The sequence below is a fragment of the Pteropus medius genome, unplaced genomic scaffold (genome assembly GCF_902729225.1).
Source record: "Pteropus medius unplaced genomic scaffold, Ma_sr-lr_union100, whole genome shotgun sequence".
Classification (NCBI taxonomy): domain Eukaryota; kingdom Metazoa; phylum Chordata; class Mammalia; order Chiroptera; family Pteropodidae; genus Pteropus; species Pteropus medius.
Window position 1 is genome coordinate 4088082 of NW_024353908.1, and position 8282 is coordinate 4096363.

Consider the following 8282-nt stretch of genomic DNA (forward strand, 5'->3'; position numbering starts at 1 on the left):
TCTCACTCTGAATTGCCATTTTGTCTTGGTGGTGGGGGAAAAAATGTCACCTCAGTGCTTCTTCAGTTTCATCATGGCCCCTTGCTTCTTAAGGATGTGACATAATTCCAGGGTAATGTCTAGATTGCACAGTACTTAGTCATTCAGGATTTGCCTGTATGTGTGTATGAGGGTATCCCATCTAATGTTTGGTCAGTTGTTGCCATTTTGTTCCTGTCCTTATAAGCCATGTGGTTTAGTGATTTTTAGCTGCCTTATGCCAGACTTAGGGTGGAGAATCTGGGCTGAAGATGCATGTGATATAGATGCATCCACAGCCATTTCTCTCAGCAGTATGTATGGGAAATTGGGTGTAGATCCCTTTTCTCTCAGTATCTTTTTTCTTCTCCTTCCTTCTGCTTTCAATTCTGGATACTCTCTATCTACTCTAGCAGAGGGGGAAAACGGTTCTTCGATGTTTTTTTTTTGACAGTGTAATTGGTCAGTTCCCCTGGGAGTCTGTTGTCCTAGAATTTAGGTGTTTGGGAAAACAAGAGCCAGGCAGCTACCTTGCCATAAACCTCTCCTAGGCAAGGAAACCTGGAGCCAGCTATCTATTTGAATATTGGGAAGGAAAGGGAAAAATAGAGGAAGAAAAATTATCATTATATATCTCAAAATATTGTTTTTGCTGAATATATTTATTGAATGAATCATTCAATATCTTTATGTGTATATGCGTGGCTTTACTTTAGTGAAAATTATTTTAACAATTGATTTTCTCCACATGGAACAGAATGAAGTTGGACCTCTACCTCACATCTTATATAAAAATCAACTCGAAATAGATCATAAACCTAAGAGTAACAACTAAAACTATAAATCTCTTAGAAGAAAACATAGGAGTAAATCGTCATGACTTTAGTCAGCAGTTTCTTAGATATGACATCAAAAGGATAAGTAACCAAAGAAAAATGTATAAATTGGATTTTATTAAAATTTTAAAAGTTTGTATTTCAAATAACACCTTCAAGAAAGTGAAAAGACAATCTATGGAATGGGAGAAAATATTTTCAGATTATAGATTTGATTAAGGACTTCTATCCAGAAGTACTCAAATATATAAAGTACTCAAATCAACAATATAAAGACATAACCCAATTAAAAATTGGTCAAAGGATTTTAATAGGCACTTCTCTGAAAAGACAAACAAATGGTCAATAAACGCAAGGAAAGATGCTTTACATCATTGGTGTTCAGGAAAATGCAAATCAAAACTGTAGTGAGATACCACTTCACATCTACTAGGATGACTGTTATCAGAAAGACAGAGAATTATAAATGTTAGTGGTGATGTGGAGAAATTGAAACCCTCATACAATGCTGGTAGGAATATAAAATGATGCAGCTGCTTTGGAAAATAGTTTGGCAATTCCTCAAAAAGTTAAACATAGAGTTACCTTATGATGCTGCAGTTCCACTGCTAGATATATACTCAAGAGAAATGAAAACATCTCCACTTAAAAATCTGTACACAATTGTTCATAACAGCATTTTTCATAATAGCCAAAAGGAGGAAACAATCAAAATGTCCATTAGTGGAGGAAAGGATACACAAAGTATGATGTATCCATACCTTGGAATATTATTCACTCACAAAAAGGCATGAAGTACTGATACATGCTACAACATGGATGAACCTTGAAAACTATGCTAAGTGAAAGAACCCAAACACAAAAGACCACATACTATATTATTCCATTTATATTAAGTGCCAAAATAGGCAAGTACATGCAGACAGAAAGTAGATTTGTTGTTGCCAGAGGCTGGAGGATAGAAGAGATTGGAGAGTGACTGCTAATAGATACCGAGTTTGTTTTGGGGATGATGACAATGGTCTAAAATTAGGTAGTGATGATAGTTGTATAATGTCAGGTCACTTCTGTGATCTTTGAAAGTATCCTTATTAATAGGTGAATAGAGGTCTGGAAGCATGTGAACTACTTGTTATTGCTTTCTGAGTGAATGTAGGCCTTTAAGATATAAACTCTAGTAGCATCCTTCCCTACGGCTGGCCACAGAAATAAGTCATGCCTTGCCATATGATTATGTGTTGTCCCTTTGGTCTGCTTCAGCATTTACATGCTTTGATGCTGCAGTGAACTTGGGAGAAGGAATTAAGAAATTCTTATTCAGTCAGTAGATTTATACATGTATTGCAGTGTCTGCCCACTAGAAAGGCTATCATTTTTTTAGATCCAGTAGTACACCAAGGTGTTTTGTGTACATTATCTAATTTACTCCTTCAGAACCATGCACCCCATTTCACAGATGAGGAACCTCAAGTTTTATATTCATTAGAGTAGTTAATTACAGTAGTTAATTACAGTAGTTAATTACACATAGCACAAAGTGTTGAAGTTAAAAATCTAGTCTATCTGGCCTGAAAGTCTGAATTCTTAATAAATACATACAAGGCTGTGTGGACTAATACATAATTGAGGGAAAACCTATCAATATCTTATAAATATTAAACTAGATTTTGTAGCACCTGGTATATGGAAGTGAGAAAAACTATTATGCTGTAGGCAGTATTTTAATCACCTGAAAATGAATACTTCCAAAACTGAAAAGAAACAAAAATCTTCACTAGAATGGTTATCACCATTTAAAATTTTATTTTTTGTGTTTCTATAATAAATTTTTTCAAAGAGTTACAGCCCTGGCTCCAAGTGAGAAAAAAGCCTAGTTTTATGTGGTCCCTCTCTTTTCCATTATATTTAATAGCTGTTTAAACTCCCTCTAGTGGTTAAGTCCTGTTGTGATCCTAAATTTTGCTTTTAAAGATTGAATGCTGCTACCGGGATAAGGGTGCTACCGTGAATGCAGAAGATTGTAGGATCAAACCTGTTCCTTAAATGTTCTCTTCCTGTGATGGAATAATGGTATGAATATTATCTATTAAAGCTGCTACTGCTCTAATCCTCTCCTCCACTTCTCTTCTCTCACATACTCAAAAGTCAAATAATGCATTGATTATTACTTTCTATTATTAGAGAATTATAGAGACTATATTTTCTAAGACAGAGATTTGGGAGGCACATCTTTATTAAATGCTCTACGCTGTGGAACTGAGGCCCATAAGACACATCTTTAGAGATGTACCTACTGTTTATTAATTTTCTATTTTACCTGTGATTCAGAGATTTTCTTGTAATGAAAAATAAAAATTTAACTATAAAATACTCACCCTCTATATACCTAAACATCTCCTATACATAAAAATTCTTCCTCTGCCCCCACCACCAAGCTTTGCATTGGGTTTTGATTTAGGTGAAGTAGAGGCTCTTTTGTTGGGCAGAATTATTACCATTGTTGGGGAGAGTACCTGCAAAAATAAGTCTTACCTTAGAGACAAGCCAGACAAATTTTTTATGGTGAAACAAGTCACATAAAAGACACGACTTTGGCACATTTCTCCTTAGATTTCCATATTACCTTGAGGAGGTCTGAGTTCAGCATCACAGACATTTTGGTTAAACACATTTCTCAGACACGCCCCCTGCTGACACCCTAAAAGGCATAGAATTAGTTTAATGAGTTCAAGATTTAGAGTCTGCTAAGCATCAGTGAGATGCAGGATTGTAAAATTCCACACTGTATAGAATAATATAACTACATTTTATAAATTGTACAACTTTTTAATTTCCCTTAGAACTAATGATTTCCTTTTCCCCCTTAAAATGACATGTGCCTACAGCTCTCTTGACCTCAAATTTTCTGACAGAACCATATAACAGCCAAATTCATCAACTATTCTATTGGTTTGTTTTTGTCCTTGGAGACATTTTTCCTGGAACCTTCATTCTCTTACTTCAGTCTGGTCTGGCCCTTCCCTTCAACATCATGTTGGTCTCTTCCTTCCCTTTCTATGTCAGGTCTCTTGTGTCCTGGAGTCCACATTTTTCTCTTTTTTGTTTTATTCTTTCATTTCATTTTTAGGTGGTGTGCATACATCAGTAGCTTCCCAAGAAAGGTGCTTTGGAGCTAAATGTTTTAAGATTTTACTTAGCTGGCAATTACCTTATTTTACCTTCATACTTAATTAGTAGTTTGGGAATAGAGTTTCAACTATGTCAGGAATAATGACTAATGATGTTGAGTATCTTTTCATGTCCTTGTTTGCCATATCTTATTTGCTGATGAATCTGTTCAAATTTTTGTCCATATTTTTTTATTAGGTCATTTATTTTCTTATTGATTTTTAAGAATTCTTTTTATGCTCTGCAAACCAGATCTTTGCAAATATTTTCTCCTAGTGTGTGGCTTATCTTTTTATTCTTTTAATAGCTTCTTTTGAAGAACGGAAGATTTTAATTTTGAAATCTGGCTTCTGAATTTGGATTATTTTATGAATCATGCTTTTGGTGTCACATCTAAGAAATCCTTGCCTAAACCTATGTTTTCCTCTAGAAGTTTTATTATTTTAGGTTTTATATTTAATGTTCCACGTCAAGTTATTTTTTACAAATGGCGTGAGGTATGGGTTGAGAACATATTTGTATTAAATGTATTGAGTCATGTCTTATGGGCCAGAATATAGTCTGTCTTACAAAATTGTTCCACGTGCACTTGAAAATAATGTGTATTGTTTGGTTGTTGGGTAGAATGATTTACCAATGTCAATCAAGTCACGTTGATTGATTGTGTTCAAATATTGAATAGTAGAAGACTGATTTTCTGTCTACTTGTTCTATCAATTATTGAAAGGGCAGTGTTGAAATCTATTATTATAATTATGGATTTGTTTATTTCTCCCTGTACCTCTAACAGTTTTTGCTTCATGTATTTTGGAGATATGTTGTCAGGTGCAAAAATGTTTAAAATTGTTATGTCCTCCTGGTGAATTGACTCCTTTATATTATTAATTAACCTTCTTCATTCCTGGTAATATTCTTTGCTTTGCAATTGACTTAGTGTGATATTAATGTAGCTACTTGAGTTTTCTTTTGATTAGAAATTACAGTGTGTCTTTTTCTACTTTTATTTTTTATTTTAAAAATTATTTTATGGTAGGATATGCTCATAAAATCAAGCTAAGGATCAACATAACTTCTAATTTTGCTTATAACCTAAGCCTGAAATTTCAGTGTGTGTGTATGTGTGTGTGTTTACGCATATACACTGGTGTGTGGTTTTAAATGCTTTCTCACAATTCTTTTGTTCCCATAGATTCCTGATTCAAGTAGGTGCTCAGTACATTTTTTTTTTAATTAAAAGTTTTTATGTACTACTTGCAGAAAGACAAGTAGACATTCTATTTTTTTTCTTTTACCCTATTTCTGCTTCATATTTAAAATGTATTTCTTGTAGGCAGCATTATTGTTGGGTCTTTTTATTTTATCCAGTCTCACAATCCCTAACTTTCAATTAGGGTATTTAGATGGCTTACTTTTAACATGAATATTAATAAGGTAAGATTTAAATCTATCATCTTGCTGTTTGTTTTTACTTGTCCCACTTGTCCTTTGTTCCCTTTTCCTTATTTTTTAAAAATTAATTAAATGTTTCTTAGGTATTTTTTATCTCCTTTCTTGGATTATTAGCTATAATTCTCTGCTGTGTTATTTTAGTGCTTTACATAGGGTTTATAGAATAATCTTTAATTTATCACAGTCTACCTTCAATGAATATTATTTCACAAATAGTATAAAAACATATTGATTTACTTTCATTTCTCCCTCCCAACCTTTTTGCTGTTGTCATCACACATTATTTCATTTATTATAAATACCACACTATACTGTTATTATTTGTATTAAAACAGTCCATTGTCTTTTAAAGAGATTATTTTAAATATAAGAAAAACTCTCATATATTTACCCATGTGATTACCATTTCCGTTATTGTTCATTCCTTTCTATTGATATCAGTTCCCTCCTCTTAAAGTACTTCATGTGACATTTCTTGAACCATGAGTCTGATAGTAATGAATACTTTCAACTTTTGCATGTCTGAGAGTGTCTTTATTTATTCTTTTTGTTTGTTTTATTGATATTTACTGTTTTTGTTTTTAATTTCATAGGTTTCTGCTCTTTTTTTCCTTCCTTTTTCTTGCTTTGGGTTTACTTTGATGTTTTCTTTCTAGCAGCTTACAAATGTAGGATTTAGATTGTTGATTTGAAATCTTTTTCCAAATATATTTTTTCTAATTGTTATCTCTTTTTTTTCTAATAATTTTTTATTTTTCAATTACAGTTGGCATACAATATTACATTAGTTTCAGGTGCATAACATAGTGATTAGACATTTATATAATTTACAAAGTGATCACCCTGATAAATCTAGTACATCTGATACCATATATAGTTATTATATTATTGACTATATTCCTTATGCTATAGTTTACATCACCATGACTATTTTGTAACTACTAATTTTTACTTCTTAATCCCTTCCTGTTTTTCACCTACCCCCGCCATACCCCTTTCATCTAGCAGCCATCCAAATGTTTTCTGTATCTATGAGTTTGTTTTTGTTTTGTTTGTTTGTTTTGTTCTTTAGATTCCACATGTAAGTGAAATCATATGGCATTTGCCTTTCTTTGTCTGACTGACTTAACTCCACTCAGCACAATACCATCTAGGCCCATCCATGTTATTGCAGGTGGCAAGATTGTATTCTTTTTTAATGGCTGAGTAATATTCCATTGTATATATGTACCACCTCTTCTTTATCCATTCATCCATTGATGTACATCCAGGTTGCCTCCATATCTTGGCTATTTTAAATAATGCTGCAATGAACATATGGATTCACTTTGTTCTGCTCTTTCCCTTCAAAGTAGTGTTTTGGATAAATACCCAGAAGTGGGATTATTGGGTCCTTCTTTGTCTTTTGTTATAGCCTTTGTTTTAAAGCATATTTTGTCTGGTATAAGTATTGCTACCCCAGCTTTTTTGTTTTATTTTGTTTCTATTTTCATGAATTATCTTTTTTCATTTCGTTACTTTCTGTCTATGTGTGTCTTCTAATCTCAAGTGAGTCTGTTGTAGGTATCAAATGTGAGGGTTGTTTTCTTATCCATTCAGACACCTTATCTTTTGATTGGAGCATTTAATCTGTTTACATTTAAAGTAATTATTGATATACATGTAGTTATTTCCATTTTATTATTCATATTTTAAATCTTTTTTCACCTTCTCCTCCTCCTTCCCCTCCTTCTCCTCCTCTGTCTCCCTCTCCCCTCTTTCTCCTTCTTCTTGCCCCTCTAACATTTTTTATAATTCTAGTTTGGTGGTAGTGAACTCTTTCAGCATTTTCTTGTCTGGGAAGCTTGTCATCGATTCTAAATGATAGCTGTGCTGGGTAGAGTAGTCTTGGTTGTAGGTCATTGCTTTTTATCACTTTGATTATTTCATGCTCTTCCCTTCTGGCCTGCAAAATTTCTGTTGAGAAATCAGCTGACAGTCTTATGGGAGCTCCGTTGTAGGTAACTAAATGCTTTTCTTTTGCTGCTTTTAAGATTCTCTCTTTGTTTTTAACCTTTGGCTTTTTAATGATGATGTGCCTTGGCGTAGACCTCTTTGGGTTCATCTTGTTTGGAATTCTCTGTGCTTCTTGGGCTTGTATGTCTTTTTCTTTCACCAGGTCAGAGAAGTTTTCTGTCATTATTTCTTCAAATAGGTTTTCAATTCCTTGCTCTGTCTCTTCTGGTATCCCCATGATGTGAATATTGGTACATTTGATGTTGTCCCAGAGCCTTCTTTAACTATTCTCATTTTTTTGGATCCTTTTTTCTTGTTGCTGTTCTGATTGGATGTTTTCTGCTACCTTGTTTTCTAAATCGCTAATTCGATTCTCTGCTTCATGTAATCTGTTGATTCCCTCTAATATATTATTTATTTCAGTTATTGTAGTCTTCATTTCTGACTGGTTCTTTTTTATGTTTTCTATCTCCATTTTTATGTTTTCTGTCTCTGTGTTAAAGTTCTTACTGAGTTCATCTACTCTTCCTCTAAGTTCATTGAGGATCCTTATAACAAGTGTTTTGAACTCTGTATCTGGTAGATTGTTTCCATTTTCTTTAGTTCCTTTTCTGAAGCTTTATTCTGTTCTTTCATTTAGGACATATTTCTTTGTATCTCCATTTTGACTGTTTCCCTGTGTTTGTTTCTATGTATTAAGTAAGGCTGTTATGTCTCTCAGTCTTGGTAGAGTGGTCTTATGTAGTAAATGTCCTATGCCCAGTGGGACACTCACCTGGTCACAGCCAGGTGCTCCAGGTGTGTCCCTTATATGAA